We start from the raw sequence: 19,658 nt of genomic DNA on the forward strand, positions 1-19,658 counted from the left end.
TTATTTTGAAAATCCAATCGTTTTTTTCCTATTGAAGTGAACGCAGTCTCAACTTTGAAGCCAATCATTTGTCACATGATCGGGAACAATTGAGTGATCAAGACAGTGACATTGACGACAGAACCAATGAGTTGCGCGTGCCCTTTGTGTCCAAGCGCAGGCCTCCTTTTAAATCTTAAATCGACACCCAAGCCTTCAAATTTCCGATGCCTTTGCCTTGACTCGGCTCAGCAAGTGTCGTTTAACACATATTTTAAAGTGTACAAAATGTATCTGTTCACTCTCCATTTAAATAAGACACCCGTTGTAATAGCACTGGTTGAAGGTGTGTTTGAGATGTGTCATTTTAGTTCCTTTTGCAGGAGTTGTGCTTCTGAGTATAGTTGTCGAGAGTGAACATAAGGATTAATAAGTCACCATCGATGGCTAACTGCCTCCATAGCTCAGTGGATAGAGCACTGGTCTTGTAAACCAGGGGTCGTGAGTTCGATCCTCACTGGGGGCTCATTCTTCTTTTACAGTTTTTTTTATCACCCAGGAGTCAGTAAACGATTGCTGTCACGCGGATACTATATTTCTCCTTAGAGGCAAATAAACCAACCGGCACTCGTTTTAGCTGCATCAACATGTGAGAATGGTCAGCTTACAACCAAATTCTATATTTCTTAAGAGGTAAAGAAGAGAGTGAGATAAAATACCCGAACCCCCTATTGACCTAATTAATGTTTGTCTTCACCTGCCTTCTGTTTACAATTCATCATGTAAAATGTTTATTTGTTTCCATATCAGAATGTATTTGACTGCTTGAAACGTGGCTGACTGACTTGCAGTGAAAATGTTGGCCTGTCTATCAGCTGCCCCGGTGGCACAATCGGTTAGCGCGCCGTACTTATAGTCAGTACCTTCCCCATGATCACCATGGGATGAGGAATGCGGAGGTTGTGAGTTCGAGCATCACCCGGGGCATGCTTGCTTTTATTTACTGCTCTGACAGTTTGACCAACACTGTCGCTTCCAATTCACAACCACTCATTATAGCAGACATGTGGCAGGTGAAATGCATCTTCTAAGCAAAACTTACACATTTTCCTTAGTCTGAAAGTTATAATACCCAACGTGAATGGTGTTTACACAGACTATTGACTACAATCGACCAGCTCTCGCGACCAGCAGCTGTTAAAACCGCGGCGCCTTTCCCCAAGTTATCAGATGCCTCCATAGCTCAGTGGATAGAGCACTGGTCTTGTAAACCAGGGGTCGTGAGTTCGATCCTCACTGGGGGCTAGATATCCTTTGCCGGAATTTTAGCCTTTTGCAGTTGAATTGATAAAACCTCTTATTGGAGCACCACGAGGAAGTGCTGTGGAAGCAGCCTCCGTAGCTCAGTGGTAAGAGCACTGGTCTCGTAAACCAGGGGTCGTGAGTTCGATCCTCACCGGGGGCTATGTTATAGCTTTATTTTGAAAATCCAATCGTTTTTTTCCTATTGAAGTGAACGCAGTCTCAACTTTGAAGCCAATCATTTGTCACATGATCGGGAACAATTGAGTGATCAAGACAGTGACATTGACGACAGAACCCATGAGTTGCGCGTGTCCTTTGTGTCCAAGCGCAGGCCTCCTTTTAAATCTTAAATCGACACCCAAGCCTTCAAATTTCCGATGCCTTTGCCTTGACTCGGCTCAGCAAGTGTCGTTTAACACATATTTTAAAGTGTACAAAACGTATCTGTTCACTTTCCATTTAAATAAGACACCCGTTGTAATAGCACTGGTTGAAGGTGTGTTTGAGATGTGTCATTTTAGTTCCTTTTGCAGGAGTTGTGCTTCTGAGTATAGTTGTCGAGAGTGAACATAAGGATTAATAAGTCACCATCAATGGCTAACTGCCTCCATAGCTCAGTGGATAGAGCACTGGTCTTGTAAACCAGGGGTCGTGAGTTCGATCCTCACTGGGGGCTCATTCTTCTTTTACAGTTTTTTTTATCACCCAGGAGTCAGTAAACGATTGCTGTCACGCGGATACTATATTTCTCCTTAGAGGCAAATAAACCAACCGGCACTCGTTTTAGCTGCATCAACATGTGAGAATGGTCAGCTTACAACCAAATTCTATATTTCTTAAGAGGTAAAGAAGAGAGTGAGATAAAATACCCGAACCCCCTATTGACCTAATTAATGTTTGTCTTCACCTGCCTTCTGTTTACAATTCATCATGTAAAATGTTTATTTGTTTCCATATCAGAATGTATTTGACTGCTTGAAACGTGGCTGACTGACTTGCAGTGAAAATGTTGGCCTGTCTATCAGCTGCCCCGGTGGCACAATCGGTTAGCGCGCCGTACTTATAGTCAGTACCTTCCCCATGATCACCATGGGATGAGGAATGCGGAGGTTGTGAGTTCGAGCCTCACCCGGGGCATGCTTGCTTTTATTTACTGCTCTGACAGTTTGACCAACACTGTCGCTTCCAATTCACAACCACTCATTATAGCAGACATGTGGCAGGTGAAATGCATCTTCTAAGCAAAACTTACACATTTTTCTTAGTCTGAAAGTTATAATACCCAACGTGAATGGTGTTTACACAGACTATTGACTACAATCGACCAGCTCTCGCGACCAGCAGCTGTTAAAACCGCGGCGCCTTTCCCCAAGCTATCAGATGCCTCCATAGCTCAGTGGATAGAGCACTGGTCTTGTAAACCAGGGGTCGTGAGTTCGATCCTCACTGGGGGCTAGATATCCTTTGCCGGAATTTTAGCCTTTTGCAGTTGAATTGATAAAACCTCTTATTGGAGCACCACGAGGAAATGCTGTGGAAGCAGCCTCCGTAGCTCAGTGGTAAGAGCACTGGTCTCGTAAACCAGGGGTCGTGAGTTCGATCCTCACCGGGGGCTATGTTATAGCTTTATTTTGAAAATCCAATCGTTTTTTTCCTATTGAAGTGAACGCAGTCTCAACTTTGAAGCCAATCATTTGTCACATGATCGGGAACAATTGAGTGATCAAGACAGTGACATTGACGACAGAACCCATGAGTTGCGCGTGTCCTTTGTGTCCAAGCGCAGGCCTCCTTTTAAATCTTAAATCGACACCCAAGCCTTCAAATTTCCGATGCCTTTGCCTTGACTCGGCTCAGCAAGTGTCGTTTAACACATATTTTAAAGTGTACAAAACGTATCTGTTCACTTTCCATTTAAATAAGACACCCGTTGTAATAGCACTGGTTGAAGGTGTGTTTGAGATGTGTCATTTTAGTTCCTTTTGCAGGAGTTGTGCTTCTGAGTATAGTTGTCGAGAGTGAACATAAGGATTAATAAGTCACCATCAATGGCTAACTGCCTCCATAGCTCAGTGGATAGAGCACTGGTCTTGTAAACCAGGGGTCGTGAGTTCGATCCTCACTGGGGGCTCATTCTTCTTTTACAGTTTTTTTTATCACCCAGGAGTCAGTAAACGATTGCTGTCACGCGGATACTATATTTCTCCTTAGAGGCAAATAAACCAACCGGCACTCGTTTTAGCTGCATCAACATGTGAGAATGGTCAGCTTACAACCAAATTCTATATTTCTTAAGAGGTAAAGAAGAGAGTGAGATAAAATACCCGAACCCCCTATTGACCTAATTAATGTTTGTCTTCACCTGCCTTCTGTTTACAATTCATCATGTAAAATGTTTATTTGTTTCCATATCAGAATGTATTTGACTGCTTGAAACGTGGCTGACTGACTTGCAGTGAAAATGTTGGCCTGTCTATCAGCTGCCCCGGTGGCACAATCGGTTAGCGCGCCGTACTTATAGTCAGTACCTTCCCCATGATCACCATGGGATGAGGAATGCGGAGGTTGTGAGTTCGAGCCTCACCCGGGGCATGCTTGCTTTTATTTACTGCTCTGACAGTTTGACCAACACTGTCGCTTCCAATTCACAACCACTCATTATAGCAGACATGTGGCAGGTGAAATGCATCTTCTAAGCAAAACTTACACATTTTCCTTAGTCTGAAAGTTATAATACCCAACGTGAATGGTGTTTACACAGACTATTGACTACAATCGACCAGCTCTCGCGACCAGCAGCTGTTAAAACCGCGGCGCCTTTCCCCAAGCTATCAGATGCCTCCATAGCTCAGTGGATAGAGCACTGGTCTTGTAAACCAGGGGTAGTGGGTTCGATCCTCACTGGGGGCTAGATATCCTTTGCCGGAATTTTAGCCTTTTGCAGTTGAATTGATAAAACCTCTTATTGGAGCACCACGAGGAAGTGCTGTGGAAGCAGCCTCCGTAGCTCAGTGGTAAGAGCACTGGTCTCGTAAACCAGGGGTCGTGAGTTCGATCCTCACCGGGGGCTATGTTATAGCTTTATTTTGAAAATCCAATCGTTTTTTTCCTATTGAAGTGAACGCAGTCTCAACTTTGAAGCCAATCATTTGTCACATGATCGGGAACAATTGAGTGATCAAGACAGTGACATTGACGACAGAACCAATGAGTTGCGCGTGCCCTTTGTGTCCAAGCGCAGGCCTCCTTTTAAATCTTAAATCGACACCCAAGCCTTCAAATTTCCGATGCCTTTGCCTTGACTCGGCTCAGCAAGTGTCGTTTAACACATATTTTAAAGTGTACAAAATGTATCTGTTCACTTTCCATTTAAATAAGACACCCGTTGTAATAGCACTGGTTGAAGGTGTGTTTGAGATGTGTCATTTTAGTTCCTTTTGCAGGAGTTGTGCTTCTGAGTATAGTTGTCGAGAGTGAACATAAGGATTAATAAGTCACCATCAATGGCTAACTGCCTCCATAGCTCAGTGGATAGAGCACTGGTCTTGTAAACCAGGGGTCGTGAGTTCGATCCTCACTGGGGGCTCATTCTTCTTTTACAGTTTTTTTTATCACCCAGGAGTCAGTAAACGATTGCTGTCACGCGGATACTATATTTCTCCTTAGAGGCAAATAAACCAACCGGCACTCGTTTTAGCTGCATCAACATGTGAGAATGGTCAGCTTACAACCAAATTCTATATTTCTTAAGAGGTAAAGAAGAGAGTGAGATAAAATACCCGAACCCCCTATTGACCTAATTAATGTTTGTCTTCACCTGCCTTCTGTTTACAATTCATCATGTAAAATGTTTATTTGTTTCCATATCAGAATGTATTTGACTGCTTGAAACGTGGCTGACTGACTTGCAGTGAAAATGTTGGCCTGTCTATCAGCTGCCCCGGTGGCACAATCGGTTAGCGCGCCGTACTTATAGTCAGTACCTTCCCCATGATCACCATGGGATGAGGAATGCGGAGGTTGTGAGTTCGAGCCTCACCCGGGGCATGCTTGCTTTTATTTACTGCTCTGACAGTTTGACCAACACTGTCGCTTCCAATTCACAACCACTCATTATAGCAGACATGTGGCAGGTGAAATGCATCTTCTAAGCAAAACTTACACATTTTCCTTAGTCTGAAAGTTATAATACCCAACGTGAATGGTGTTTACACAGACTATTGACTACAATCGACCAGCTCTCGCGACCAGCAGCTGTTAAAACCGCGGCGCCTTTCCCCAAGCTATCAGATGCCTCCATAGCTCAGTGGATAGAGCACTGGTCTTGTAAACCAGGGGTCGTGAGTTCGATCCTCACTGGGGGCTAGATATCCTTTGCCGGAATTTTAGCCTTTTGCAGTTGAATTGATAAAACCTCTTATTGGAGCACCACGAGGAAGTGCTGTGGAAGCAGCCTCCGTAGCTCAGTGGTAAGAGCACTGGTCTCGTAAACCAGGGGTCGTGAGTTCGATCCTCACCGGGGGCTATGTTATAGCTTTATTTTGAAAATCCAATCGTTTTTTTCCTATTGAAGTGAACGCAGTCTCAACTTTGAAGCCAATCATTTGTCACATGATCGGGAACAATTGAGTGATCAAGACAGTGACATTGACGACAGAACCAATGAGTTGCGCGTGCCCTTTGTGTCCAAGCGCAGGCCTCCTTTTAAATCTTAAATCGACACCCAAGCCTTCAAATTTCCGATGCCTTTGCCTTGACTCGGCTCAGCAAGTGTCGTTTAACACATATTTTAAAGTGTACAAAATGTATCTGTTCACTTTCCATTTAAATAAGACACCCGTTGTAATAGCACTGGTTGAAGGTGTGTTTGAGATGTGTCATTTTAGTTCCTTTTGCAGGAGTTGTGCTTCTGAGTATAGTTGTCGAGAGTGAACATAAGGATTAATAAGTCACCATCAATGGCTAACTGCCTCCATAGCTCAGTGGATAGAGCACTGGTCTTGTAAACCAGGGGTCGTGAGTTCGATCCTCACTGGGGGCTCATTCTTCTTTTACAGTTTTTTTTATCACCCAGGAGTCAGTAAACGATTGCTGTCACGCGGATACTATATTTCTCCTTAGAGGCAAATAAACCAACCGGCACTCGTTTTAGCTGCATCAACATGTGAGAATGGTCAGCTTACAACCAAATTCTATATTTCTTAAGAGGTAAAGAAGAGAGTGAGATAAAATACCCGAACCCCCTATTGACCTAATTAATGTTTGTCTTCACCTGCCTTCTGTTTACAATTCATCATGTAAAATGTTTATTTGTTTCCATATCAGAATGTATTTGACTGCTTGAAACGTGGCTGACTGACTTGCAGTGAAAATGTTGGCCTGTCTATCAGCTGCCCCGGTGGCACAATCGGTTAGCGCGCCGTACTTATAGTCAGTACCTTCCCCATGATCACCATGGGATGAGGAATGCGGAGGTTGTGAGTTCGAGCCTCACCCGGGGCATGCTTGCTTTTATTTACTGCTCTGACAGTTTGACCAACACTGTCGCTTCCAATTCACAACCACTCATTATAGCAGACATGTGGCAGGTGAAATGCATCTTCTAAGCAAAACTTACACATTTTCCTTAGTCTGAAAGTTATAATACCCAACGTGAATGGTGTTTACACAGACTATTGACTACAATCGACCAGCTCTCGCGACCAGCAGCTGTTAAAACCGCGGCGCCTTTCCCCAAGTTATCAGATGCCTCCATAGCTCAGTGGATAGAGCACTGGTCTTGTAAACCAGGGGTCGTGAGTTCGATCCTCACTGGGGGCTAGATATCCTTTGCCGGAATTTTAGCCTTTTGCAGTTGAATTGATAAAACCTCTTATTGGAGCACCACGAGGAAGTGCTGTGGAAGCAGCCTCCGTAGCTCAGTGGTAAGAGCACTGGTCTCGTAAACCAGGGGTCGTGAGTTCGATCCTCACCGGGGGCTATGTTATAGCTTTATTTTGAAAATCCAATCGTTTTTTTCCTATTGAAGTGAACGCAGTCTCAACTTTGAAGCCAATCATTTGTCACATGATCGGGAACAATTGAGTGATCAAGACAGTGACATTGACGACAGAACCAATGAGTTGCGCGTGCCCTTTGTGTCCAAGCGCAGGCCTCCTTTTAAATCTTAAATCGACACCCAAGCCTTCAAATTTCCGATGCCTTTGCCTTGACTCGGCTCAGCAAGTGTCGTTTAACACATATTTTAAAGTGTACAAAATGTATCTGTTCACTTTCCATTTAAATAAGACACCCGTTGTAATAGCACTGGTTGAAGGTGTGTTTGAGATGTGTCATTTTAGTTCCTTTTGCAGGAGTTGTGCTTCTGAGTATAGTTGTCGAGAGTGAACATAAGGATTAATAAGTCACCATCAATGGCTAACTGCCTCCATAGCTCAGTGGATAGAGCACTGGTCTTGTAAACCAGGGGTCGTGAGTTCGATCCTCACTGGGGGCTCATTCTTCTTTTACAGTTTTTTTTATCACCCAGGAGTCAGTAAACGATTGCTGTCACGCGGATACTATATTTCTCCTTAGAGGCAAATAAACCAACCGGCACTCGTTTTAGCTGCATCAACATGTGAGAATGGTCAGCTTACAACCAAATTCTATATTTCTTAAGAGGTAAAGAAGAGAGTGAGATAAAATACCCGAACCCCCTATTGACCTAATTAATGTTTGTCTTCACCTGCCTTCTGTTTACAATTCATCATGTAAAATGTTTATTTGTTTCCATATCAGAATGTATTTGACTGCTTGAAACGTGGCTGACTGACTTGCAGTGAAAATGTTGGCCTGTCTATCAGCTGCCCCGGTGGCACAATCGGTTAGCGCGCCGTACTTATAGTCAGTACCTTCCCCATGATCACCATGGGATGAGGAATGCGGAGGTTGTGAGTTCGAGCCTCACCCGGGGCATGCTTGCTTTTATTTACTGCTCTGACAGTTTGACCAACACTGTCGCTTCCAATTCACAACCACTCATTATAGCAGACATGTGGCAGGTGAAATGCATCTTCTAAGCAAAACTTACACATTTTCCTTAGTCTGAAAGTTATAATACCCAACGTGAATGGTGTTTACACAGACTATTGACTACAATCGACCAGCTCTCGCGACCAGCAGCTGTTAAAACCGCGGCGCCTTTCCCCAAGCTATCAGTTGCCTCCATAGCTCAGTGGATAGAGCACTGGTCTTGTAAACCAGGGGTCGTGAGTTCGATCCTCACTGGGGGCTAGATATCCTTTGCCGGAATTTTAGCCTTTTGCAGTTGAATTGATAAAACCTCTTATTGGAGCACCACGAGGAAGTGCTGTGGAAGCAGCCTCCGTAGCTCAGTGGTAAGAGCACTGGTCTCGTAAACCAGGGGTCGTGAGTTCGATCCTCACCGGGGGCTATGTTATAGCTTTATTTTGAAAATCCAATCGTTTTTTTCCTATTGAAGTGAACGCAGTCTCAACTTTGAAGCCAATCATTTGTCACATGATCGGGAACAATTGAGTGATCAAGACAGTGACATTGACGACAGAACCAATGAGTTGCGCGTGCCCTTTGTGTCCAAGCGCAGGCCTCCTTTTAAATCTTAAATCGACACCCAAGCCTTCAAATTTCCGATGCCTTTGCCTTGACTCGGCTCAGCAAGTGTCGTTTAACACATGTTTTAAAGTGTACAAAATGTATCTGTTCACTCTCCATTTAAATCAGACACCCGTTGTAATAGCACTGGTTGAAGGTGTGTTTGACATGTGTCATTTTAGTTCCTTTTGCAGGAGTTGTGCTTCTGAGTATAGTTGTCGAGAGTGAACATAAGGATTAATAAGTCACCATCAATGGCTAACTGCCTCCATAGCTCAGTGGATAGAGCACTGGTCTTGTAAACCAGGGGTCGTGAGTTCGATCCTCACTGGGGGCTCATTCTTCTTTTACAGTTTTTTTTATCACCCAGGAGTCAGTAAACGATTGCTGTCACGCGGATACTATATTTCTCCTTAGAGGCAAATAAACCAACCGGCACTCGTTTTAGCTGCATCAACATGTGAGAATGGTCAGCTTACAACCAAATTCTATATTTCTTAAGAGGTAAAGAAGAGAGTGAGATAAAATACCCGAACCCCCTATTGACCTAATTAATGTTTGTCTTCACCTGCCTTCTGTTTACAATTCATCATGTAAAATGTTTATTTGTTTCCATATCAGAATGTATTTGACTGCTTGAAACGTGGCTGACTGACTTGCAGTGAAAATGTTGGCCTGTCTATCAGCTGCCCCGGTGGCACAATCGGTTAGCGCGCCGTACTTATAGTCAGTACCTTCCCCATGATCACCATGGGATGAGGAATGCGGAGGTTATGAGTTCGAGCCTCACCCGGGGCATGCTTGCTTTTATTTACTGCTCTGACAGTTTGACCAACACTGTCGCTTCCAATTCACAACCACTCATTATAGCAGACATGTGGCAGGTGAAATGCATCTTCTAAGCAAAACTTACACATTTTCCTTAGTCTGAAAGTTATAATACCCAACGTGAATGGTGTTTACACAGACTATTGACTACAATCGACCAGCTCTCGCGACCAGCAGCTGTTAAAACCGCGGCGCCTTTCCCCAAGCTATCAGATGCCTCCATAGCTCAGTGGATAGAGCACTGGTCTTGTAAACCAGGGGTAGTGGGTTCGATCCTCACTGGGGGCTAGATATCCTTTGCCGGAATTTTAGCCTTTTGCAGTTGAATTGATAAAACCTCTTATTGGAGCACCACGAGGAAGTGCTGTGGAAGCAGCCTCCGTAGCTCAGTGGTAAGAGCACTGGTCTCGTAAACCAGGGGTCGTGAGTTCGATCCTCACCGGGGGCTATGTTATAGCTTTATTTTGAAAATCCAATCGTTTTTTTCCTATTGAAGTGAACGCAGTCTCAACTTTGAAGCCAATCATTTGTCACATGATCGGGAACAATTGAGTGATCAAGACAGTGACATTGACGACAGAACCAATGAGTTGCGCGTGCCCTTTGTGTCCAAGCGCAGGCCTCCTTTTAAATCTTAAATCGACACCCAAGCCTTCAAATTTCCGATGCCTTTGCCTTGACTCGGCTCAGCAAGTGTCGTTTAACACATATTTTAAAGTGTACAAAATGTATCTGTTCACTTTCCATTTAAATCAGACACCCGTTGTAATAGCACTGGTTGAAGGTGTGTTTGACATGTGTCATTTTAGTTCCTTTTGCAGGAGTTGTGCTTCTGAGTATAGTTGTCGAGAGTGAACATAAGGATTAATAAGTCACCATCAATGGCTAACTGCCTCCATAGCTCAGTGGATAGAGCACTGGTCTTGTAAACCAGGGGTCGTGAGTTCGATCCTCACTGGGGGCTCATTCTTCTTTTACAGTTTTTTTTATCACCCAGGAGTCAGTAAACGATTGCTGTCACGCGGATACTATATTTCTCCTTAGAGGCAAATAAACCAACCGGCACTCGTTTTAGCTGCATCAACATGTGAGAATGGTCAGCTTACAACCAAATTCTATATTTCTTAAGAGGTAAAGAAGAGAGTGAGATAAAATACCCGAACCCCCTATTGACCTAATTAATGTTTGTCTTCACCTGCCTTCTGTTTACAATTCATCATGTAAAATGTTTATTTGTTTCCATATCAGAATGTATTTGACTGCTTGAAACGTGGCTGACTGACTTGCAGTGAAAATGTTGGCCTGTCTATCAGCTGCCCCGGTGGCACAATCGGTTAGCGCGCCGTACTTATAGTCAGTACCTTCCCCATGATCACCATGGGATGAGGAATGCGGAGGTTGTGAGTTCGAGCCTCACCCGGGGCATGCTTGCTTTTATTTACTGCTCTGACAGTTTGACCAACACTGTCGCTTCCAATTCACAACCACTCATTATAGCAGACATGTGGCAGGAGAAATGCATCTTCTAAGCAAAACTTACACATTTTCCTTAGTCTGAAAGTTATAATACCCAACGTGAATGGTGTTTACACAGACTATTGACTACAATCGACCAGCTCTCGCGACCAGCAGCTGTTAAAACCGCGGCGCCTTTCCCCAAGCTATCAGTTGCCTCCATAGCTCAGTGGATAGAGCACTGGTCTTGTAAACCAGGGGTCGTGAGTTCGATCCTCACTGGGGGCTAGATATCCTTTGCGGCAATTTTAGCCTTTTGCAGTTGAATTGATAAAACCTCTTATTGGAGCACCACGAGGAAGTGCTGTGGAAGCAGCCTCCGTAGCTCAGTGGTAAGAGCACTGGTCTCGTAAACCAGGGGTCGTGAGTTCGATCCTCACCGGGGGCTATGTTATAGCTTTATTTTGAAAATCCAATCGTTTTTTTCCTATTGAAGTGAACGCAGTCTCAACTTTGAAGCCAATCATTTGTCACATGATCGGGAACAATTGAGTGATCAAGACAGTGACATTGACGACAGAACCAATGAGTTGCGCGTGCCCTTTGTGTCCAAGCGCAGGCCTCCTTTTAAATCTTAAATCGACACCCAAGCCTTCAAATTTCCGATGCCTTTGCCTTGACTCGGCTCAGCAAGTGTCGTTTAACACATATTTTAAAGTGTACAAAATGTATCTGTTCACTTTCCATTTAAATAAGACACCCGTTGTAATAGCACTGGTTGAAGGTGTGTTTGAGATGTGTCATTTTAGTTCCTTTTGCAGGAGTTGTGCTTCTGAGTATAGTTGTCGAGAGTGAACATAAGGATTAATAAGTCACCATCAATGGCTAACTGCCTCCATAGCTCAGTGGATAGAGCACTGGTCTTGTAAACCAGGGGTCGTGAGTTCGATCCTCACTGGGGGCTCATTCTTCTTTTACAGTTTTTTTTATCACCCAGGAGTCAGTAAACGATTGCTGTCACGCGGATACTATATTTCTCCTTAGAGGCAAATAAACCAACCGGCACTCGTTTTAGCTGCATCAACATGTGAGAATGGTCAGCTTACAACCAAATTCTATATTTCTTAAGAGGTAAAGAAGAGAGTGAGATAAAATACCCGAACCCCCTATTGACCTAATTAATGTTTGTCTTCACCTGCCTTCTGTTTACAATTCATCATGTAAAATGTTTATTTGTTTCCATATCAGAATGTATTTGACTGCTTGAAACGTGGCTGACTGACTTGCAGTGAAAATGTTGGCCTGTCTATCAGCTGCCCCGGTGGCACAATCGGTTAGCGCGCCGTACTTATAGTCAGTACCTTCCCCATGATCACCATGGCATGAGGAATGCGGAGGTTGTGAGTTCGAGCCTCACCCGGGGCATGCTTGCTTTTATTTACTGCTCTGACAGTTTGACCAACACTGTCGCTTCCAATTCACAACCACTCATTATAGCAGACATGTGGCAGGTGAAATGCATCTTCTAAGCAAAACTTACACATTTTCCTTAGTCTGAAAGTTATAATACCCAACGTGAATGGTGTTTACACAGACTATTGACTACAATCGACCAGCTCTCGCGACCAGCAGCTGTTAAAACCGCGGCGCCTTTCCCCAAGTTATCAGATGCCTCCATAGCTCAGTGGATAGAGCACTGGTCTTGTAAACCAGGGGTCGTGAGTTCGATCCTCACTGGGGGCTAGATATCCTTTGCCGGAATTTTAGCCTTTTGCAGTTGAATTGATAAAACCTCTTATTGGAGCACCACGAGGAAGTGCTGTGGAAGCAGCCTCCGTAGCTCAGTGGTAAGAGCACTGGTCTCGTAAACCAGGGGTCGTGAGTTCGATCCTCACCGGGGGCTATGTTATAGCTTTATTTTGAAAATCCAATCGTTTTTTTCCTATTGAAGTGAACGCAGTCTCAACTTTGAAGCCAATCATTTGTCACATGATCGGGAACAATTGAGTGATCAAGACAGTGACATTGACGACAGAACCAATGAGTTGCGCGTGCCCTTTGTGTCCAAGCGCAGGCCTCCTTTTAAATCTTAAATCGACACCCAAGCCTTCAAATTTCCGATGCCTTTGCCTTGACTCGGCTCAGCAAGTGTCGTTTAACACATATTTTAAAGTGTACAAAATGTATCTGTTCACTTTCCATTTAAATAAGACACCCGTTGTAATAGCACTGGTTGAAGGTGTGTTTGAGATGTGTCATTTTAGTTCCTTTTGCAGGAGTTGTGCTTCTGAGTATAGTTGTCGAGAGTGAACATAAGGATTAATAAGTCACCATCAATGGCTAACTGCCTCCATAGCTCAGTGGATAGAGCACTGGTCTTGTAAACCAGGGGTCGTGAGTTCGATCCTCACTGGGGGCTCATTCTTCTTTTACAGTTTTTTTTATCACCCAGGAGTCAGTAAACGATTGCTGTCACGCGGATACTATATTTCTCCTTAGAGGCAAATAAACCAACCGGCACTCGTTTTAGCTGCATCAACATGTGAGAATGGTCAGCTTACAACCAAATTCTATATTTCTTAAGAGGTAAAGAAGAGAGTGAGATAAAATACCCGAACCCCCTATTGACCTAATTAATGTTTGTCTTCACCTGCCTTCTGTTTACAATTCATCATGTAAAATGTTTATTTGTTTCCATATCAGAATGTATTTGACTGCTTGAAACGTGGCTGACTGACTTGCAGTGAAAATGTTGGCCTGTCTATCAGCTGCCCCGGTGGCACAATCGGTTAGCGCGCCGTACTTATAGTCAGTACCTTCCCCATGATCACCATGGGATGAGGAATGCGGAGGTTGTGAGTTCGAGCCTCACCCGGGGCATGCTTGCTTTTATTTACTGCTCTGACAGTTTGACCAACACTGTCGCTTCCAATTCACAACCACTCATTATAGCAGACATGTGGCAGGTGAAATGCATCTTCTAAGCAAAACTTACACATTTTCCTTAGTCTGAAAGTTATAATACCCAACGTGAATGGTGTTTACACAGACTATTGACTACAATCGACCAGCAGCTGTTAAAACCGCGGCGCCTTTCCCCAAGTTATCAGATGCCTCCATAGCTCAGTGGATAGAGCACTGGTCTTGTAAACCAGGGGTCGTGAGTTCGATCCTCACTGGGGGCTAGATATCCTTTGCCGGAATTTTAGCCTTTTGCAGTTGAATTGATAAAACCTCTTATTGGAGCACCACGAGGAAGTGCTGTGGAAGCAGCCTCCGTAGCTCAGTGGTAAGAGCACTGGTCTCGTAAACCAGGGGTCGTGAGTTCGATCCTCACCGGGGGCTATGTTATAGCTTTATTTTGAAAATCCAATCGTTTTTTTCCTATTGAAGTGAACGCAGTCTCAACTTTGAAGCCAATCATTTGTCACATGATCGGGAACAATTGAGTGATCAAGACAGTGACATTGACGACAGAACCAATGAGTTGCGCGTGCCCTTTGTGTCCAAGCGCAGGCCTCCTTTTAAATCTTAAATCGACACCCAAGCCTTCAAATTTCCGATGCCTTTGCCTTGACTCGGCTCAGCAAGTGTCGTTTAACACATATTTTAAAGTGTACAAAATGTATCTGTTCACTTTCCATTTAAATAAGACACCCGTTGTAATAGCACTGGTTGAAGGTGTGTTTGAGATGTGTCATTTTAGTTCCTTTTGCAGGAGTTGTGCTTCTGAGTATAGTTGTCGAGAGTGAACATAAGGATTAATAAGTCACCATCAATGGCTAACTGCCTCCATAGCTCAGTGGATAGAGCACTGGTCTTGTAAACCAGGGGTCGTGAGTTCGATCCTCACTGGGGGCTCATTTTTCTTTTACAGTTTTTTTTATCACCCAGGAGTCAGTAAACGATTGCTGTCACGCGGATACTATATTTCTCCTTAGAGGCAAATAAACCAACCGGCACTCGTTTTAGCTGCATCAACATGTGAGAATGGTCAGCTTACAACCAAATTCTATATTTCTTAAGAGGTAAAGAAGAGAGTGAGATAAAATACCCGAACCCCCTATTGACCTAATTAATGTTTGTCTTCACCTGCCATCTGTTTACAATTCATCATGTAAAATGTTTATTTGTTTCCATATCAGAATGTATTTGACTGCTTGAAACGTGGCTGACTGACTTGCAGTGAAAATGTTGGCCTGTCTATCAGCTGCCCCGGTGGCACAATCGGTTAGCGCGCCGTACTTATAGTCAGTACCTTCCCCATGATCACCATGGGATGAGGAATGCGGAGGTTGTGAGTTCGAGCCTCACCCGGGGCATGCTTGCTTTTATTTATTGCTCTGACAGTTTGACCAACACTGTCGCTTCCAATTCACAACCACTCATTATAGCAGACATGTGGCAGGTGAAATGCATCTTCTAAGCAAAACTTACACATTTTCCTTAGTCTGAAAGTTATAATACCCAACGTGAATGGTGTTTACACAGACTATTGACTACAATCGACCAGCTCTCGCGACCAGCAGCTGTTAAAACCGCGGCGCCTTTCCCCAAGTTATCAGATGCCTCCATAGCTCAGTGGATAGAGCACTGGTCTTGTAAACCAGGGGTCGTGAGTTCGATCCTCACTGGGGGCTAGATATCCTTTGCCGGAATTTTAGCCTTTTGCAGTTGAATTGATAAAACCTCATATTGGAGCACCACGAGGAAGTGCTGTGGAAGCAGCCTCCGTAGCTCAGTGGTAAGAGCACTGGTCTCGTAAACCAGGGGTCGTGAGTTCGATCCTCACCGGGGGCTATGTTATAGCTTTATTTTGAAAATCCAATCGTTTTTTTCCTATTGAAGTGAACGCAGTCTCAACTTTGAAGCCAATCATTTGTCACATGATCGGGAACAATTGAGTGATCAAGACAGTGACATTGACGACAGAACCAATGAGTTGCGCGTGCCCTTTGTGTCCAAGCGCAGGCCTCCTTTTAAATCTTAAATCGACACCCAAGCCTTCAAATTTCCGATGCCTTTGCCTTGACTCGGCTCAGCAAGTGTCGTTTAACACATATTTTAAAGTGTACAAAATGTATCTGTTCACTTTCCATTTAAATAAGACACCCGTTGTAATAGCACTGGTTGAAGGTGTGTTTGAGATGTGTCATTTTAGTTCCTTTTGCAGGAGTTGTGCTTCTGAGTATAGTTGTCGAGAGTGAACATAAGGATTAATAAGTCACCATCAATGGCTAACTGCCTCCATAGCTCAGTGGATAGAGCACTGGTCTTGTAAACCAGGGGTCGTGAGTTCGATCCTCACTGGGGGCTCATTCTTCTTTTACAGTTTTTTTTATCACCCAGGAGTCAGTAAACGATTGCTGTCACGCGGATACTATATTTCTCCTTAGAGGCAAATAAACCAACCGGCACTCGTTTTAGCTGCATCAACATGTGAGAATGGTTAGCTTACAACCAAATTCTATATTTCTTAAGAGGTAAAGAAGAGAGTGAGATAAAATACCCGAACCCCCTATTGACCTAATTAATGTTTGTCTTCACCTGCCTTCTGTTTACAATTCATCATGTAAAATGTTTATTTGTTTCCATATCAGAATGTATTTGACTGCTTGAAACGTGGCTGACTGACTTGCAGTGAAAATGTTGGCCTGTCTATCAGCTGCCCCGGTGGCACAATCGGTTAGCGCGCCGTACTTATAGTCAGTACCTTCCCCATGATCACCATGGGATGAGGAATGCGGAGGTTGTGAGTTCGAGCCTCACCCGGGGCATGCTTGCTTTTATTTACTGCTCTGACAGTTTGACCAACACTGTCGCTTCCAATTCACAACCACTCATTATAGCAGACATGTGGCAGGTGAAATGCATCTTCTAAGCAAAACTTACACATTTTCCTTAGTCTGAAAGTTATAATACCCAACGTGAATGGTGTTTACACAGACTATTGACTACAATCGACCAGCTCTCGCGACCAGCAGCTGTTAAAACCGCGGCGCCTTTCCCCAAGTTATCAGATGCCTCCATAGCTCAGTGGATAGAGCACTGGTCTTGTAAACCAGGGGTCGTGAGTTCGATCCTCACTGGGGGCTAGATATCCTTTGCCGGAATTTTAGCCTTTTGCAGTTGAATTGATAAAACCTCTTATTGGAGCACCACGAGGAAGTGCTGTGGAAGCAGCCTCCGTAGCTCAGTGGTAAGAGCACTGGTCTCGTAAACCAGGGGTCGTGAGTTCGATCCTCACCGGGGGCTATGTTATAGCTTTATTTTGAAAATCCAATCGTTTTTTTCCTATTGAAGTGAACGCAGTCTCAACTTTGAAGCCAATCATTTGTCACATGATCGGGAACAATTGAGTGATCAAGACAGTGACATTGACGACAGAACCAATGAGTTGCGCGTGCCCTTTGTGTCCAAGCGCAGGCCTCCTTTTAAATCTTAAATCGACACCCAAGCCTTCAAATTTCCGATGCCTTTGCCTTGACTCGGCTCAGCAAGTGTCGTTTAACACATATTTTAAAGTGTACAAAATGTATCTGTTCACTTTCCATTTAAATAAGACACCCGTTGTAATAGCACTGGTTGAAGGTGTGTTTGAGATGTGTCATTTTAGTTCCTTTTGCAGGAGTTGTGCTTCTGAGTATAGTTGTCGAGAGTGAACATAAGGATTAATAAGTCACCATCAATGGCTAACTGCCTCCATAGCTCAGTGGATAGAGCACTGGTCTTGTAAACCAGGGGTCGTGAGTTCGATCCTCACTGGGGGCTCATTCTTCTTTTACAGTTTTTTTTATCACCCAGGAGTCAGTAAACGATTGCTGTCACGCGGATACTATATTTCTCCTTAGAGGCAAATAAACCAACCGGCACTCGTTTTAGCTGCATCAACATGTGAGAATGGTCAGCTTACAACCAAATTCTATATTTCTTAAGAGGTAAAGAAGAGAGTGAGATAAAATACCCGAACCCCCTATTGACCTAATTAATGTTTGTCTTCACCTGCCATCTGTTTACAATTCATCATGTAAAATGTTTATTTGTTTCCATATCAGAATGTATTTGACTGCTTGAAACGTGGCTGACTGACTTGCAGTGAAAATGTTGGCCTGTCTATCAGCTGCCCCGGTGGCACAATCGGTTAGCGCGCCGTACTTATAGTCAGTACCTTCCCCATGATCACCATGGGATGAGGAATGCGGAGGTTGTGAGTTCGAGCCTCACCCGGGGCATGCTTGCTTTTATTTACTGCTCTGACAGTTTGACCAACACTGTCGCTTCCAATTCACAACCACTCATTATAGCAGACATGTGGCAGGTGAAATGCATCTTCTAAGCAAAACTTACACATTTTCCTTAGTCTGAAAGTTATAATACCCAACGTGAATGGTGTTTACACAGACTATTGACTACAATCGACCAGCTCTCGCGACCAGCAGCTGTTAAAACCGCGGCGCCTTTCCCCAAGTTATCAGATGCCTCCATAGCTCAGTGGATAGAGCACTGGTCTTGTAAACCAGGGGTCGTGAGTTCGATCCTCACTGGGGGCTAGATATCCTTTGCCGGAATTTTAGCCTTTTGCAGTTGAATTGATAAAACCTCTTATTGGAGCACCACGAGGAAGTGCTGTGGAAGCAGCCTCCGTAGCTCAGTGGTAAGAGCACTGGTCTCGTAAACCAGGGGTCGTGAGTTCGATCCTCACCGGGGGCTATGTTATAGCTTTATTTTGAAAATCCAATCGTTTTTTTCCTATTGAAGTGAACGCAGTCTCAACTTTGAAGCCAATCATTTGTCACATGATCGGGAACAATTGAGTGATCAAGACAGTGACATTGACGACAGAACCAATGAGTTGCGCGTGCCCTTTGTGTCCAAGCGCAGGCCTCCTTTTAAATCTTAAATCGACACCCAAGCCTTCAAATTTCCGATGCCTTTGCCTTGACTCGGCTCAGCAAGTGTCGTTTAACACATATTTTAAAGTGTACAAAATGTATCTGTTCACTTTCCATTTAAATAAGACACCCGTTGTAATAGCACTGGTTGAAGGTGTGTTTGAGATGTGTCATTTTAGTTCCTTTTGCAGGAGTTGTGCTTCTGAGTATAGTTGTCGAGAGTGAACATAAGGATTAATAAGTCACCATCAATGGCTAACTGCCTCCATAGCTCAGTGGATAGAGCACTGGTCTTGTAAACCAGGGGTCGTGAGTTCGATCCTCACTGGGGGCTCATTCTTCTTTTACAGTTTTTTTTATCACCCAGGAGTCAGTAAACGATTGCTGTCACGCGGATACTATATTTCTCCTTAGAGGCAAATAAACCAACCGGCACTCGTTTTAGCTGCATCAACATGTGAGAATGGTTAGCTTACAACCAAATTCTATATTTCTTAAGAGGTAAAGAAGAGAGTGAGATAAAATACCCGAACCCCCTATTGACCTAATTAATGTTTGTCTTCACCTGCCTTCTGTTTACAATTC

The 19,658-nt window shown here is 43.9% G+C and overlaps 53 non-coding genes across 53 annotated transcripts; all 53 read left to right on the top strand.

The window, feature by feature from the left end:
• Positions 1-432: 432 nt before the first annotated feature.
• Trnat-ugu lies at positions 433-505 on the top strand. Its single transcript has one exon. It is a non-coding gene; the product is annotated as a tRNA-Thr (tRNA).
• A 351-nt stretch (positions 506-856) lies between these two features.
• Trnai-uau lies at positions 857-966 on the top strand. Its single transcript has 2 exons — positions 857-894; positions 931-966. It is a non-coding gene; the product is annotated as a tRNA-Ile (tRNA).
• A 245-nt stretch (positions 967-1,211) lies between these two features.
• Positions 1,212-1,284, top strand: Trnat-ugu. Its single transcript has one exon. It is a non-coding gene; the product is annotated as a tRNA-Thr (tRNA).
• An 87-nt stretch (positions 1,285-1,371) lies between these two features.
• Positions 1,372-1,444, top strand: Trnat-cgu. Its single transcript has one exon. It is a non-coding gene; the product is annotated as a tRNA-Thr (tRNA).
• A 443-nt stretch (positions 1,445-1,887) lies between these two features.
• On the top strand, positions 1,888-1,960 carry Trnat-ugu. Its single transcript has one exon. It is a non-coding gene; the product is annotated as a tRNA-Thr (tRNA).
• Positions 1,961-2,311: 351 nt separating this feature from the next.
• Trnai-uau lies at positions 2,312-2,421 on the top strand. Its single transcript has 2 exons — positions 2,312-2,349; positions 2,386-2,421. It is a non-coding gene; the product is annotated as a tRNA-Ile (tRNA).
• A 245-nt stretch (positions 2,422-2,666) lies between these two features.
• Trnat-ugu lies at positions 2,667-2,739 on the top strand. The gene has a single exon. It is a non-coding gene; the product is annotated as a tRNA-Thr (tRNA).
• An 87-nt stretch (positions 2,740-2,826) lies between these two features.
• Positions 2,827-2,899, top strand: Trnat-cgu. The gene has a single exon. It is a non-coding gene; the product is annotated as a tRNA-Thr (tRNA).
• A 443-nt stretch (positions 2,900-3,342) lies between these two features.
• Positions 3,343-3,415, top strand: Trnat-ugu. The gene has a single exon. It is a non-coding gene; the product is annotated as a tRNA-Thr (tRNA).
• Positions 3,416-3,766: 351 nt separating this feature from the next.
• On the top strand, positions 3,767-3,876 carry Trnai-uau. Its single transcript has 2 exons — positions 3,767-3,804; positions 3,841-3,876. It is a non-coding gene; the product is annotated as a tRNA-Ile (tRNA).
• Positions 3,877-4,121: 245 nt separating this feature from the next.
• Positions 4,122-4,194, top strand: Trnat-ugu. The gene has a single exon. It is a non-coding gene; the product is annotated as a tRNA-Thr (tRNA).
• An 87-nt stretch (positions 4,195-4,281) lies between these two features.
• Positions 4,282-4,354, top strand: Trnat-cgu. Its single transcript has one exon. It is a non-coding gene; the product is annotated as a tRNA-Thr (tRNA).
• Positions 4,355-4,797: 443 nt separating this feature from the next.
• On the top strand, positions 4,798-4,870 carry Trnat-ugu. Its single transcript has one exon. It is a non-coding gene; the product is annotated as a tRNA-Thr (tRNA).
• Positions 4,871-5,221: 351 nt separating this feature from the next.
• Trnai-uau lies at positions 5,222-5,331 on the top strand. Its single transcript has 2 exons — positions 5,222-5,259; positions 5,296-5,331. It is a non-coding gene; the product is annotated as a tRNA-Ile (tRNA).
• A 245-nt stretch (positions 5,332-5,576) lies between these two features.
• Trnat-ugu lies at positions 5,577-5,649 on the top strand. Its single transcript has one exon. It is a non-coding gene; the product is annotated as a tRNA-Thr (tRNA).
• Positions 5,650-5,736: 87 nt separating this feature from the next.
• Trnat-cgu lies at positions 5,737-5,809 on the top strand. The gene has a single exon. It is a non-coding gene; the product is annotated as a tRNA-Thr (tRNA).
• A 443-nt stretch (positions 5,810-6,252) lies between these two features.
• Positions 6,253-6,325, top strand: Trnat-ugu. Its single transcript has one exon. It is a non-coding gene; the product is annotated as a tRNA-Thr (tRNA).
• Positions 6,326-6,676: 351 nt separating this feature from the next.
• Trnai-uau lies at positions 6,677-6,786 on the top strand. The gene is made up of 2 exons: positions 6,677-6,714; positions 6,751-6,786. It is a non-coding gene; the product is annotated as a tRNA-Ile (tRNA).
• Positions 6,787-7,031: 245 nt separating this feature from the next.
• Trnat-ugu lies at positions 7,032-7,104 on the top strand. The gene has a single exon. It is a non-coding gene; the product is annotated as a tRNA-Thr (tRNA).
• An 87-nt stretch (positions 7,105-7,191) lies between these two features.
• Trnat-cgu lies at positions 7,192-7,264 on the top strand. The gene has a single exon. It is a non-coding gene; the product is annotated as a tRNA-Thr (tRNA).
• A 443-nt stretch (positions 7,265-7,707) lies between these two features.
• Trnat-ugu lies at positions 7,708-7,780 on the top strand. Its single transcript has one exon. It is a non-coding gene; the product is annotated as a tRNA-Thr (tRNA).
• Positions 7,781-8,131: 351 nt separating this feature from the next.
• Trnai-uau lies at positions 8,132-8,241 on the top strand. Its single transcript has 2 exons — positions 8,132-8,169; positions 8,206-8,241. It is a non-coding gene; the product is annotated as a tRNA-Ile (tRNA).
• Positions 8,242-8,486: 245 nt separating this feature from the next.
• On the top strand, positions 8,487-8,559 carry Trnat-ugu. The gene has a single exon. It is a non-coding gene; the product is annotated as a tRNA-Thr (tRNA).
• An 87-nt stretch (positions 8,560-8,646) lies between these two features.
• Trnat-cgu lies at positions 8,647-8,719 on the top strand. The gene has a single exon. It is a non-coding gene; the product is annotated as a tRNA-Thr (tRNA).
• A 443-nt stretch (positions 8,720-9,162) lies between these two features.
• Positions 9,163-9,235, top strand: Trnat-ugu. The gene has a single exon. It is a non-coding gene; the product is annotated as a tRNA-Thr (tRNA).
• Positions 9,236-9,586: 351 nt separating this feature from the next.
• Trnai-uau lies at positions 9,587-9,696 on the top strand. Its single transcript has 2 exons — positions 9,587-9,624; positions 9,661-9,696. It is a non-coding gene; the product is annotated as a tRNA-Ile (tRNA).
• Positions 9,697-9,941: 245 nt separating this feature from the next.
• Trnat-ugu lies at positions 9,942-10,014 on the top strand. The gene has a single exon. It is a non-coding gene; the product is annotated as a tRNA-Thr (tRNA).
• Positions 10,015-10,101: 87 nt separating this feature from the next.
• On the top strand, positions 10,102-10,174 carry Trnat-cgu. Its single transcript has one exon. It is a non-coding gene; the product is annotated as a tRNA-Thr (tRNA).
• A 443-nt stretch (positions 10,175-10,617) lies between these two features.
• On the top strand, positions 10,618-10,690 carry Trnat-ugu. The gene has a single exon. It is a non-coding gene; the product is annotated as a tRNA-Thr (tRNA).
• A 351-nt stretch (positions 10,691-11,041) lies between these two features.
• Positions 11,042-11,151, top strand: Trnai-uau. Its single transcript has 2 exons — positions 11,042-11,079; positions 11,116-11,151. It is a non-coding gene; the product is annotated as a tRNA-Ile (tRNA).
• Positions 11,152-11,396: 245 nt separating this feature from the next.
• Positions 11,397-11,469, top strand: Trnat-ugu. Its single transcript has one exon. It is a non-coding gene; the product is annotated as a tRNA-Thr (tRNA).
• Positions 11,470-11,556: 87 nt separating this feature from the next.
• Trnat-cgu lies at positions 11,557-11,629 on the top strand. The gene has a single exon. It is a non-coding gene; the product is annotated as a tRNA-Thr (tRNA).
• Positions 11,630-12,072: 443 nt separating this feature from the next.
• Positions 12,073-12,145, top strand: Trnat-ugu. The gene has a single exon. It is a non-coding gene; the product is annotated as a tRNA-Thr (tRNA).
• A 351-nt stretch (positions 12,146-12,496) lies between these two features.
• Trnai-uau lies at positions 12,497-12,606 on the top strand. The gene is made up of 2 exons: positions 12,497-12,534; positions 12,571-12,606. It is a non-coding gene; the product is annotated as a tRNA-Ile (tRNA).
• A 245-nt stretch (positions 12,607-12,851) lies between these two features.
• On the top strand, positions 12,852-12,924 carry Trnat-ugu. The gene has a single exon. It is a non-coding gene; the product is annotated as a tRNA-Thr (tRNA).
• An 87-nt stretch (positions 12,925-13,011) lies between these two features.
• Trnat-cgu lies at positions 13,012-13,084 on the top strand. Its single transcript has one exon. It is a non-coding gene; the product is annotated as a tRNA-Thr (tRNA).
• Positions 13,085-13,527: 443 nt separating this feature from the next.
• Trnat-ugu lies at positions 13,528-13,600 on the top strand. The gene has a single exon. It is a non-coding gene; the product is annotated as a tRNA-Thr (tRNA).
• Positions 13,601-13,951: 351 nt separating this feature from the next.
• Positions 13,952-14,061, top strand: Trnai-uau. Its single transcript has 2 exons — positions 13,952-13,989; positions 14,026-14,061. It is a non-coding gene; the product is annotated as a tRNA-Ile (tRNA).
• Positions 14,062-14,293: 232 nt separating this feature from the next.
• Trnat-ugu lies at positions 14,294-14,366 on the top strand. Its single transcript has one exon. It is a non-coding gene; the product is annotated as a tRNA-Thr (tRNA).
• An 87-nt stretch (positions 14,367-14,453) lies between these two features.
• Positions 14,454-14,526, top strand: Trnat-cgu. The gene has a single exon. It is a non-coding gene; the product is annotated as a tRNA-Thr (tRNA).
• Positions 14,527-14,969: 443 nt separating this feature from the next.
• Trnat-ugu lies at positions 14,970-15,042 on the top strand. Its single transcript has one exon. It is a non-coding gene; the product is annotated as a tRNA-Thr (tRNA).
• A 351-nt stretch (positions 15,043-15,393) lies between these two features.
• Positions 15,394-15,503, top strand: Trnai-uau. The gene is made up of 2 exons: positions 15,394-15,431; positions 15,468-15,503. It is a non-coding gene; the product is annotated as a tRNA-Ile (tRNA).
• Positions 15,504-15,748: 245 nt separating this feature from the next.
• On the top strand, positions 15,749-15,821 carry Trnat-ugu. Its single transcript has one exon. It is a non-coding gene; the product is annotated as a tRNA-Thr (tRNA).
• An 87-nt stretch (positions 15,822-15,908) lies between these two features.
• On the top strand, positions 15,909-15,981 carry Trnat-cgu. The gene has a single exon. It is a non-coding gene; the product is annotated as a tRNA-Thr (tRNA).
• Positions 15,982-16,424: 443 nt separating this feature from the next.
• On the top strand, positions 16,425-16,497 carry Trnat-ugu. The gene has a single exon. It is a non-coding gene; the product is annotated as a tRNA-Thr (tRNA).
• A 351-nt stretch (positions 16,498-16,848) lies between these two features.
• Trnai-uau lies at positions 16,849-16,958 on the top strand. Its single transcript has 2 exons — positions 16,849-16,886; positions 16,923-16,958. It is a non-coding gene; the product is annotated as a tRNA-Ile (tRNA).
• A 245-nt stretch (positions 16,959-17,203) lies between these two features.
• Trnat-ugu lies at positions 17,204-17,276 on the top strand. The gene has a single exon. It is a non-coding gene; the product is annotated as a tRNA-Thr (tRNA).
• Positions 17,277-17,363: 87 nt separating this feature from the next.
• On the top strand, positions 17,364-17,436 carry Trnat-cgu. Its single transcript has one exon. It is a non-coding gene; the product is annotated as a tRNA-Thr (tRNA).
• A 443-nt stretch (positions 17,437-17,879) lies between these two features.
• Trnat-ugu lies at positions 17,880-17,952 on the top strand. Its single transcript has one exon. It is a non-coding gene; the product is annotated as a tRNA-Thr (tRNA).
• Positions 17,953-18,303: 351 nt separating this feature from the next.
• Trnai-uau lies at positions 18,304-18,413 on the top strand. Its single transcript has 2 exons — positions 18,304-18,341; positions 18,378-18,413. It is a non-coding gene; the product is annotated as a tRNA-Ile (tRNA).
• A 245-nt stretch (positions 18,414-18,658) lies between these two features.
• Trnat-ugu lies at positions 18,659-18,731 on the top strand. Its single transcript has one exon. It is a non-coding gene; the product is annotated as a tRNA-Thr (tRNA).
• An 87-nt stretch (positions 18,732-18,818) lies between these two features.
• Positions 18,819-18,891, top strand: Trnat-cgu. Its single transcript has one exon. It is a non-coding gene; the product is annotated as a tRNA-Thr (tRNA).
• Positions 18,892-19,334: 443 nt separating this feature from the next.
• Positions 19,335-19,407, top strand: Trnat-ugu. Its single transcript has one exon. It is a non-coding gene; the product is annotated as a tRNA-Thr (tRNA).
• The last annotated feature ends 251 nt before the right edge of the window (positions 19,408-19,658 follow it).

The sequence above is a fragment of the Haliotis rufescens genome, unplaced genomic scaffold, assembly GCF_023055435.1.
Source record: "Haliotis rufescens isolate VD_foot unplaced genomic scaffold, xgHalRufe1.0.p SCAF_6, whole genome shotgun sequence".
Classification (NCBI taxonomy): Eukaryota; Metazoa; Mollusca; class Gastropoda; order Lepetellida; family Haliotidae; genus Haliotis; species Haliotis rufescens.